The sequence below is a fragment of the Dama dama genome, chromosome 22 (genome assembly GCF_033118175.1).
Source record: "Dama dama isolate Ldn47 chromosome 22, ASM3311817v1, whole genome shotgun sequence".
NCBI classification, from domain to species: Eukaryota; Metazoa; Chordata; class Mammalia; order Artiodactyla; family Cervidae; genus Dama; species Dama dama.
Genome location: NC_083702.1, coordinates 58,063,452 through 58,075,749, shown reverse-complemented (window position 1 = coordinate 58,075,749; position 12,298 = coordinate 58,063,452). Strand labels below are relative to the sequence as shown.

The following is a 12,298-nucleotide window of genomic DNA, read 5'->3' as shown; positions in this document are numbered from 1 at the left end:
ATCTGAGGTTATTGATATTTCTCGGCAATCTTGATTCCAGCTTGTGCTTCTTCCAGCCCAGCGTTTCTCATGATGTACTCTGCAAATAAGTTAAATAAGTAGGGTGACAATACACAGTTTTGACGTACTCCTTTTCCTATTTGGAACCAGCCTGTTGTTCCATGTCCAGTTCTAACTGTTGCTTCCTGACCTGCATACAGGAAAAAATTGTAGCTTTGACAATATGGACCCTTGTTGGCAAAGTGATATTTCTGCATTTTAATATGCCATCTAGCTTTGTCATAGCTTTCATTCCAAGGAAAAAGCATCTTTTATATTCACGGCTGCAATCACCATCCAAGTTATTTTGGAGTCCAAGAAAAGAAAATCTGCTACTGTTTCCACTTTTCCCCCAACTACGTGTCATGAAATAATGGGACTGGATGCCATGATGTTAGTTTGCTGAATGCTCTTGGATCATAAGCTATCCATTGGCTTATGCAAATGGTACACATATGTTATTTGTTTGGCAAAATAATGGCAAAAAATAGGAAACAACACAAAGACCCACAGAGGACTGAGTGACCATATATCCAATAGAGTACAACCACCACGAAAAATAAGGAAGATCTTTACACATGAAAAAAGCCTCCAAACTAAAATATACATTTATTTACATTTGCCAAGAAACACCTGGAAAAATAAGCAGGATACTAAAAGAAATGTTTGCCTATAAAAGGTGTGTGAGGAAAAACCAGAAGAAAGCAAAAGAGGAAACAAAACCCTTGTGTGTCTCTATACATACTTCTAGGTTTATAACCACACTGGGTGCATGCTAAGTAAGACGCTTCAGCTGTGTACTGACTCTGCACCACCCGACCAACTGCAGCCTGCCAGGCTCCACTGTCCACGGGGATTCTCAAGGCAAGAATATTGGAGTGGGCTGTGGTGCCCTCCTCTCCACGGAATCTTCCCAACGCAGGGACAGAAACCCCATCTGTTAACGTCTAACCTGCATTAGCAAGCAGGTTTTTTACCACAAGCACCACCTGGGGAGCCCCATAATCATATTACTTATTCCAAAAATTTTTAATTTTAATTTCTGCAAAGAATTTTTAATGCCTACATCTGTAAAAATATTTGAAGGGTTCAAATAGAAAGAAAGAATGGGGAAGGGAGAGAATCATTTCTGAAGAGTAAGTATATTATGAAAGAAGATAGCTCCCGCTTAGGGACAATTATGTACCAAAATTTCATTGCAAGCTTTAATTAAAAAAAAAAAAAATGCTGAAATGTACTCTACCTGCTAAAATGAGCCTATTCTCAGAACTTAACTGAATTACTATTAGACAAATAATTATAGTGCTGTAAAATCACCTTCGTTATTAACACAAAGATAAAGTCTAAAGAACTACAAAATCATCTGTATAAGCACAATATTTGTGTTACTGACTAGTAAGCTGATACTTAAGGTTAATTAAAAGTATCTATTATTTCTATAAGCTAAAATTTACCATTTTTTTCTATTTCCCCAAGAAAATGGTGAAACCAATTTCTAACATAAAGAAACATATTCTCATTGGAAGATAAAAATGGCAGGGGTCTGCAAATAAAAACACACATCCAAGTTCTCCTAAGAGCCAGTAAAATAATTTTTATGTCTCTGAGGTGAACCAAACCAGAGAACAAGGGCACAGGTAGCTCTTTTTAAAGTAGGAAAGCAATCCTCTGAGGCCTCCATCACAAAAAGCTGTCCATTCAACACTCAGAAGTAGCTCACTTGCAGCTGTTCACAAAAGTTTCCCAAAACTCACAGTAGAGAAGATTATATTCTGCCTAAAAATGTTCCACTGGTGAATAAAATCCAAACTCCTTGCTGGTGTATCTCCCTATCCAATCTCATCTTCTACCACTATGCCCATAAGCAACCTCTATTTCTCTATTCCTATTATACTACAAGTGGTTGACAGAGAATGTAGTCTTTTAAAATAATGCTTAAAGTCTTTACTCATACCTCCTTTTCACCCACTTCTTTTTATCCGAGAATGCTTCCCTTCTTTTCTGTTTGTAGAGCTAATTATCTTTAGCATCTCCTCTGAAAAATCTACCTAATACCCTTGGCTAAAAGCCATTCCCTCATTCTCCTCAGGTTAACTATTTAAGTCCACCTTTAGTGAGAGCATGAAATGGATAAAATCTATCATAATTTACATAAGTTTTACTGAGATGCTCTTTACATGGCATAATCTGGACTAAGTAAATAGAAGTTTATCCTGATTCCTAATACATTTCTTATTAGATGTGTTGACCTATTTAGGATTAAAATTTTATAGCAGAGAAGACCAGTTTTGGGAAAAAACAAAGGAGACAACTATATCTTTTTTTTTTTTTTTTTTTGCCTGTCATTTACAAAAGTAGAATAAGAATACATATATAATATCAAAATTATTGGGAGAAAATATTCAGCATCTTGCCATACCAGGCAGGAAGATATAACATGGTGAAAAGTTAAAATAAGCTGGAAATAGTACAAGAACACATGGATCACCAAAATGAATATCTCTGACTTTAGAAAAGAAAAAAAGCTTTATATGTAGTAATTTGATACAAAGAAAATATCACAAAATAACAACTCTAGTCAAAGCTATGATTTTTCCAGTAGTCATGTATGGATGTGAGAGTTGGACTATAAAGAAAGTTGAGCACTGAAGAATAGATGCTTTTGAACTGCAGTGTTGGAGAAGACTCTTGAGAATCCCTTGGACTGCAAGGAGATCAAACCAGTCCATCCTAAAGGAGATCAGTCCTGAATATTCACTGGAAGAACTGATGCTTAAGCTGCAACTCCAATACTCTGGCCTCCTGATGCGAAGAACTGACTCACTGGAAAAGACCCTGATGCTGGGAAAGATTGAAGGCGGGAGGAGAAGGGGATGACAGAGGATGAGATGGCTGGATGGCATCACCGACTCAATCAATGGACATGAGATTGAGTAAAGTCTGGGAGTTGGTGATGGACAGTGAGGCCTGGTGTGCTGCAGTCCATGGGGGCACAAAGAGTCGGACACAACTGAGCAATTAAACGGAACTGCTGCTGCTGCTAAGTCGCTTCAGTCGTGTCCGACTCTCTGCGACCCCACAGACGGCAGCCCACCAGGCTCTCCCGTCCCTGGGATTCTCCAGGCAAGAACACTAGAGTGGGCTGCCATCCTTCTCCAATGCATGAAAGTGAAAAGTGAAAGTGAAGTCACTCAGTCGCGTCCGGCTCTTAGGGACCCCATGGACTGCAGCCTACCAGGCTCCTCCGTCCATGGGATTTTCCAGGCAAGAGTACTGGAGTGGGGTGCCATTGCCTTCTCTGGAACTGAACTGAACTGAACAACAACAAAAAAAGCTGTAAGGATTTAGGGAAAGCTAATAGTCTCCTCCCCAGCAGTTTGAGGGGACAATACAGAGGGAAGAAAAAAACAACAAAAACCAACATCCTAGCAATCAAAGAAATTCAAACAAAATGGTTATCTTTGTATAAGCAAATTATCAGAAGCAAATATTCTAAATATTAGTGTCACTGAAAACAGATGTGGTAGATTATTGGTGGCACTGGTACAATAGGCATTACCAGAAAAGGTTCACAGGCTTCCATGTGGGGAGTTCCATTTCTGTATATCTAGTCATCCTAAGGAAATGTAAAATGGGGGTGGTGTGTCACATGCTGGAGTTTGTCCTTGCACAATTTAAAATAGTGAAAATTTAAAAGTGATAATTATTATCAACCACTATGAAATGTTTAAATTTCTTTTGATGAACTGATGATTAACCACTAAAAATTATAACCATAAGAATTAGTATTACCATAAAAACTTAATTATAAAAAGGATCTTAGGCAAAAATATTTAACTCTAAATAAGAAAAAAGACAAAAGAACTATTTGAAGATGATAACCACTGTAAGGGAATTTAAAGTCTATTTTCTACATTATTTTATGTTCTTATATTTAAAAGATTATTTTCAAAACATAATAATTGAGACTATAGAGGCAGAAAACCGTAAGACACTGGAAAGAAACTAAAATAATTGAACAAGATGGGCATTAGACTGGGGTGGTTCCAATGCTTTGGTAGTCTATGTAAGCAAACTAAAACCTAAGCCAGACTCAATACACTTGTATCTGAGAAAATTAAACTTAAGAACAACCAACCAACTAGGCTTTCCTAAATAAGGCTATCACTTAAACTATAGCCAGTCAAGTTAATTTCCTTTCTTTGCTTCCATGTCTTCTCTATAAAAACCTCCATCCTCCTCCTATTGGTGGAGCACTCCTAAGCACTTGTGGCTTGGCACTGCCTGATTCAAATCAAGGTATGCTCAAATAAAGTTGAAAATTTTTTATGTACCTCAGTTTTCTGGTTTTTGACTTTTTTTTTTTTTTTTGGCTGCACTGCATGGCAAGCAGGATCTTAGTTCCCCAACCAAGGATCAAAGCCACTCCCACTGCAGTGGAGTCTTAACCACTGGACTGACAGGGAAGTCCCCTCAGTTTACCTTTTGACCAACCAAACTAAAACAGCAAGACGAAAACATTCACTAAAGTAAATAAAATAACTGTAACAGAAGACTTGTACATCAACCTAAGAAAACCTCCCCCCAAACACAATTAAACTAGGGAATATAAAATAGAATAAAAAGAAAAAAATAAGATGGAATGATGAAAGTTTTTAATCACTTTGCCTTTAACTTATATATGAGTGGTTCCTCCCCTTGAAACTAAGCTAAATCCTAGAACAATGCCTCTAGAATTCAAGAACTACTTGAAATATTTTTTAAAAACCCAAACCCAGAGTATCCCAATTCAGTTGCTCTAGGACAGAGCTTGAAATTTTACACACACACACAGAGGCTTCTAGTTTTGTCGTTTTTAATCAGGTTAAGGCCACTGACCTACAAATAAGAAAATAAAAACAAAGTAAACAGAAAAAATCTAAGCAGATTTTATGATGACGGAAAAATGCAAAACTAGTTTTTGATGGGTAAGTTTTATTAGCTGTTATTCTATTTTGACTTCAGAAAACCTGACTCACACATAAAACTCTTTAAGAAGGAAAGCATATATATATTGTCTTGACCATTAAGATGTCAAATAAACGGCATAGCACAGAGAAACAGGGCAGACGGCTACAAGAAAACTTTGGTTGGCCCGAAGGAAAAGCTTATCAATGTGCTCATCAGGAAGATTTTGACAGTTTTATTCCTAGCGGTCATTAGATAAGAAACAACGATGAATATCCTACTTCAGTCCGCTAGCCTATGCTATGCCCCTCCTGCCAATACACATAAAGAGTGCAACATACACCCATTAGTAACATTAACTCACTAACACATTGATTCTCAAATTCGGTGAGAGGCATATTAGAAAATCCATGGGGTATATCTATAGTTTAAAAAGCCAGAGATGATTTTGACTCAATTTTCCTTGTGAATCACTTACTTAGACATTCATCAACCTGAAGCAATGGCTCTGCAAAGCAATTCTAGTACCATAACCAAGTTATTCCCACTATAATGCAGAGTAATAATAATAATTGCTGAGTACTCACTAGGTGCAAGGTATTTTGCAAAATCTTCTATATATACCATTTAATTTCTGTAACCCTATAAAGTAGGGACTGTCATTCCCAATTTTACAGAAGAAAATGACCCTGAAGAGTTTAACTAGATCAAGATCACATAGTTATTACTGAAGCAGTCTTTATGGGGGGGGGGGGGGGGGAGAAAACTATAATCAATTCTAAACTTTACATAATAGAAATGTGTTGCAGAGTTTTTTTCCAAAAAATTATAGCTAAAAGTTAAAATATCAACCATTTTACAGCTTCCTGGAAAAAAACGGGTCAGGCGAAAACAGAAATGTAAATAATATCTGGAGAAGGAATGGCAAAAATCCATGTTCACAAACTTACAGACAAAAATTACTGCAAAATACAATGCTAACTTCTGTTTCTGGAGTGACAAAATGTAGGTATATATCATCTTGAAAATTTAACTGATATAAACATTCTCAGCATTTTAAGGCCATATAATTTTTTGAATATGAAAAAGCATCAAATCTTACAAATTGTGAAAACTTTTTTTTTAAATATCACATCTCAAGATATTATCTAGCTATAATCTGATTTCTCAAATCTAGTTTTTATAACACACTATATCAAAGATATAATTTAAAACGCAATTTTAAAAACCTCAATGAAATGTCTAATTTTAAAAGTAGACAATAAAGCAGTTTTAAGTACAGTAATTTCAATGAAAAGTGTATATATACATAAACTATAAGGTTAACAGGAATGACATTAAATGCACTGTTCTGAATGCAATTCTGTATTTTAATGAATTTAAGTCTAGTAGTCTACAGCTAAACAGTTGGATTTCATTAAGGATGAAATTTTATCCAAATCTTATTCTTGATATTAACCAATGTTTTTAGACCTTTAAAAATAGCCATTTTATTCACATGGGCTTCCCAGGTGGCAGAGTGGTAAAGAACTCGCCTGCCAATGCAGGAGAGTCAGGAGGCACGGGTTAAATCCTCAGTTCAGAAGATCCCCTAGAGGAGGAAATGGCAACCCACTCCAATATTCTTGCCTGGAAAACCCCATGGACAGAGTTTAGCAGGCTACAGTCCACGGAGTGGAAAAGAGTAGGACACAACTGACCGTGCACATGCGCGCACACACCTTGTATTTACATGTATATGTTGTATTTACATGTAGATGTAATTGTATACAGATTAGATATTGTATCTGATTTGTGTAAAAGAATAATCTTTGAAGATTACATCTCTTTTCTTTCCATTTGCATATATCTCACATGTAATTTAAAAGGCCCAATAATACCAAGTTATTGCCCCTCCACAATTGGCCTACTAACTGCTTCCAGATCACTCTCATAAAAACACAACATACACGAAACACAGGCTCTTTATTTTCTACTGTATCAAAATTAATTGACTATTTCTAGGCCATAACTAATCTGACTCTTATTTACTAATTCAATATTTTTTCTAATTCCATCACTTCATTCACTCAATTAAGCAATACATATGGGGGAAATACCAAAATTTAAAAAGCATGGCCCCTCTGGTGCACAAAGCAGTCAAAACGGTGAAGACTTGTAAATAATTAATTACAACACAATGTATTAAGTTCCACACAGGGTGCTAAGTCGCTTAGCTGTGTCTGACTCTTTTCGACCCCATGGACTGTAGCCCACCAGGCTCCTCTGTCCTTGAGGATTTTCCAGGCATGAATACTGGAGTGGGTTGCCATGCTCTTCTTCAGGGGATCTTCCCAATCCAGGGACTGAACCTCTGCTCTTAAATTTCCTCTACTGGCAAGCAGGTTCTTTACCACTAGCGCCACAAGGGAGGCCCTGTTGAGTCCTATAGTAGACATAAATGCTATAGCAGGATCACAGTAACTCTGCCAGAATGATTCAAAGACAACTTCAAGGAAGTAACATTGTCCTCAAAAAAGAGAATTTCTCTCCAAGTGTCACAGCACTGTAATATCTACATACCAGTTTCCTCATCTCTGTATCCTAGTGCTGACCACAGTGGTAGTACGGGGTAGACATGCACTTCAGACATGGATGAACAGATGAATGGATGGATTTCATTAAGGATGAAATTTTATCACAATAAAATTTGGTGCCTGCTCAAATAAGGTGAACTAATTTTAACTTTAAGAAAATTATAGACAACTTTCAATTATCCCAAAGTCATGGATCTGTAAGTCTACCTCCTTACATACAGTGTTCAATATCATATGTTACAGCAGAACATAGCATTATTTATAGTAGGCACCCCACCTATTAGAATTACTGATAGACGTCTACTGATTTTGCCAGTTGGCCAATAGAGAGGAAGACTGGCTAGGAAAAGTAAGCTGCACCTCAGATACATTCGCTATATTTTTCTGGTCCTTAACAATTTCTCTTTTCAGGTCAAATATTTTGCAGATATCAAACTGACTGCCACTAAAAAATTTGACAGCAAAACAATGACAAAGAATTCACAAATGACAGTAAAAATTCCTGGCTTAATTTTGTAAATATCTCACAGAAATCTTTTTTTTAAAGTCAGTCTAATAGGTCCTCTCCCCACCAGTTCAAAGAAACTGCCAACACTGTAAGCTGAATGCTAATAAATTATACCAGGTTTTCTATCGTAGGCTGTTTTTTACTTCATAGATACTATATAAAGCACATTTTAAGATACCATCAACCTACTGTTTCTCTTCATTATTTCAAATGCAAAGTGTCATAATCAGTTTACAAAATGCATTTTAAATACTTTATCCATTTAAAAGATTAAGCAGAAACTACACATTCAAAATTCAAAGAACTGTTTTTCCTTCACATATATGAAAGGGGACAACTTTTAAAATAGATAAAATACTCTAAAGAATATTTTATAAGCTGGATTTAACTTATAATGTTTTTTTCTATAATACAGCAATACATTCATTACAATTACACATCATGGAAGTATAAAAGCCATATAAATGTCATGTCATGATGCTCTAATTTTTATTAAGACTAGAGAACAGTAATAAAGATTCAAAATGTAATGCCCTATAAATATTCAGTACTATTAGACAATAACAAAGAAAATATCAGGGCAAAAATTGTGTTCATGGAAAATTTTTTTATATTAAGTAACATCATTATCTTCACTTTTGAATGTCTATCTCAGTAGCCATTGTTCACAATCTCTGCAGTGTTTTAGTTAGTACTATTTCACCAATAGAAGAGAAAAACACCGCTGAAAATAAGGGAAAAAACAAAGGCATTGACGGAGTAAATTTTCCAAGCCATCTCTTTTCACCATAACCACAGGACTAAACCGGTAAATGAAAACTAAATATATCAACATTTATATAATTTTAAATTTCCTTAGTCAACACAGCTATTTTGTGCTACAGAAAAAATTTATTTTTCTATTAGTAAAACCAATGTCTTATTAGAACAAGACTGCTGGTGTACAAAGCTACCACTACCACATTGAATTGCTATCATACATGGAATTAATTATTCTAATTTCATCTTTCCTTATCCTTACTATGTATCTTTTTGCCTTTTCATTACTATGTATCGCTTCCCCCCCCCCTTCTTTTTTCTTCAGGTAATCAGAGTCATTTGGCAAGCTGCACTATTTCAAATATCTAACACTAAAAGTGATTTTAATGGACCTGAATCCAAAGATGAGAATACATTACACATTTTATAGAAGCTCCTTTTAGTAACAGGCAAATCAGAATATTAACAAGACAACTTTTTTTTAACAAGAATTTCATTCTTTTTTTTTTTTTTTAACTGACTGTAAAGGTCAACTGAAAATTTGAAAGATACAGAAATGTATTTTTACTCATCTGTAAGTCCCACTACCCAGATCTTTGTTGACTTTTTGGTAGATTTCCTTCTAGTGAGGAGAAAACTTCAAGGAACTAATTAGACACTAATAATTATGTGGGGGGGGGGGGAATCAGTGTATCCTCAATACAGACTTTCAATAAATATATGAAACATTGATTATTAATGATATAACCTGTTAATTTCACAAAAGAATTTAGGGAGTCTTTCAATTCAGACTGATCCCTAAACTGAAGTCCCTTTCACAATTTTTATAGTGTCACCATTTTAATGGCAATAAGCAGCAAGATGTGACTATTCTTACAATGATTATCAACAGTGATGTCAAACACATTTCAACATGTTTTTCTTTTTGCTGTTAAAAAAAAAAAATCAATAAAGTATTTGCACAGTCATTTTAAAACAGCTTAAATTCAAAGACAAAATTCTTTGAAGCCCAGTATTCAAAACCATTAGTCTTCCTGGCCCATAACATAATTTACCAGATAAAAGGTTACCGCTTCTACATCTGGAAATCCCTTCCATTAAAAAAAAAAAAAAAAATTCCTTAAATATAGCCACATTTTTTCTTTTGTTCCAACCCATTGTTTATGGAAGTATGCAGATATTAGGAATACAAAGACTGAAATGACTTCATTAACAAAGCAACATCAACATTTAATAAATAAACCAACTACTTAATCTTATAAAAGAACAGAACAAAACCAATTAAATGCTAGTAAGTCCTTTTCTTACAGTATGGTTGAACCTTATTTCTAGCTTCTAGGAAGGCTTTCCTTTACTCAGGACATCAAAGATCTTAAAAAATCCCATTCATTTTCTTCTAATGGTCAATACGCCTAAAATACAGTAATTTCAGATTTGTTACTCTGACCTTCTTACGCAAGAGCCTTTTAAAAGAAATCCTTCAACAAAGACTCGAGAAAGAACCAGCAAAGTTTGAGTAAACAATTGTCTAAGTCAAGCATTTCCTGATAAGTGACAGAATATCTAGTGGCTGCCAGGGATATACTTGCTGACCCTAGGAAGTCAAAACTCAAAACAAAATTTGCCACTTCTGTATCTAAAACGTTAATTTGGCTAATAAGTAAAAGGGGATAATCCATGACAACGACGTGTCTCTGGTGGACACACTGATATAGAGGAGGAGCGCCATGGATTTCAGCTACAAGCTTTTGCCATTTTTGCAGAAGAAAAGCTAATTGTTAACGGCCATGTGACATTATAAGATCCCAGAAAGGAAAGGGTGGGAGGAAGAGAGGAGTTCAAGGCAGTTCAGGGTCAGAACAAGCTCAGACATCCTGTCATTAGCAAACGTTCCCCAAGCAGAAGGCATAATACTGCTTACCCGAAAAGGAGTGGGTGAGAAGGGAAGAACGAGGGGAAAACCGCAGGAGAGTCAGTGTGGCACGGAGGGGGTGATGGGAGGGAGCAGATCTGGAGCTCTCCAGCCGAGTTGGGGAGCAAAAACCATCGGGCACAAAAACCCTGAGAAAAGCAACTGCGACGCAGACGACACTACTTGGCAGCCCCTTCATCTCCCCCTCCCCATCGGCTACTGGGGTTTCCCACCTTCCCTCCACCTCTGCTCTGGCCAACACTCAGGGGTGTGACCCGCCAGCGGGAGGCTGCCCCGAGCTTTGTCTCGGCCGGCTCCCCACGCGAGGGCTCCTCCTCCTCCCGCTCCCCACCCGCGCACACCCCCGGCGTCTCCAAGGAGCTGGAAACGCGGCGGCCGCCGCCTCTTCGCCCACCGCCCGCGGACCCGCGCCCCTTCCTTCCCCTCGGAGCTGCGCCGCCCGCTCCCGCAGCTCCACCCCCGCCGAGGGGACCTTTGTGTCTCGGGAGACTTTCTGCCTCTTCCCCTCCTCGGCCTCGCGGGGAGACCGGCCTGCCCCCGGAGACCGAGACGGTAGCAAACGCGGGCGCGGCGGCGGCTGAAGGCGCCTCCCGCGAAGCAGCCAGAACGTCAGACGCCCACCCCCACCCCACGCCCGGGGAAGTGCCCGGGGTCCGCGCTGGACCCCAGGGACGACAGGCGCCAGGGAGCCCCATGCGTCGCGCCGCCCTCTCTCAACTTCCGACCGGGCCCGAGCCTCCCGCGCCCCGACCCAGCCGCCCGCCCCGGCCCCCAGTCCCAGGCACCCTGTGGCCCCGCTCCGCCCGGGGTCGGCGGCGCAGGAGGGAAAGCCCCGCGCGGTCGCCGGCCGCCAACTCACCAGCAAGTGCGGGGGCCGCGTCCCGAGAGCAGGCGAGGCGAGGGAGGCGCAGGGGCAAAGCGGCTCCGCCGACGCCCGCGGCGACCGGATGCAGGTCCGGGTCCCAGCCTCTGGCCGACCCGAGGCGCCTCCGCCGCGCAGGCCTCCGCCGCCGCAGCCGCGTTCCAGCTCTCGCCGAAGATTCCGAGCCTCCGGCAGGGGCCGCGGGTCCCTCACGCGTTGCCAAGCCCCCCGGACAACATGGCTCCCGGGCCGCCGAGTCGCGCGGGCGGCCCACTAATCCCCTTGGAGGAGCCGGGGTGGGAGCGGGGCGGGCAGGGAGGCGCCGACGCCCGGCTGAGGCGGCCGGGCCGGACACGGGCTCCTTCTCTGGGGCCGCCGGACGGTGCCGAGCCGACGAGACGCTCGCCGCTGCGTGTGCGTCGCTTTCTCACTCGGCGGCTGCGGGTTGACGCCTCCGCCTGTTTCCCCGGGGAGAGAGAGCGCCAGAGAAAAAAGACTTTTATTGAAACGCTCCAACCAGCAGCGGCAGAGAAAGGCGACCGGCTGCGGGAGCTTCCCCCGCCCCCTCTTGAGCCGCTCGCCGCGGGCAGCGCGACCCCTGGCGGTGGCCGCGGCGGGGGCGGGGCCTGGAAGGCGGGGCGGGGTATCCCCGGGAAACCCCCACCCCGGGGTGG

The 12,298-nt window shown here is 40.3% G+C and overlaps 1 protein-coding gene across 3 annotated transcripts in view; it reads right to left on the bottom strand.

The window, feature by feature from the left end:
- The window catches only part of CDK17 (cyclin dependent kinase 17), a 101,176-nt gene extending 89,422 nt beyond the window's left edge, over positions 1-11,754 (bottom strand). For 2 of the 3 annotated variants that reach the window (XM_061125601.1, XM_061125599.1), the window contains exon 1: positions 11,622-11,754. The gene's annotated coding sequence lies outside the window, so the exon portion shown is untranslated. Of the gene's footprint in view, positions 1-10,750; positions 10,867-11,621 lie in introns of those variants that run through there. The other variant, XM_061125600.1, reaches the window with a different exon arrangement.
- Between the last annotated feature and the right edge of the window lie 544 nt (positions 11,755-12,298).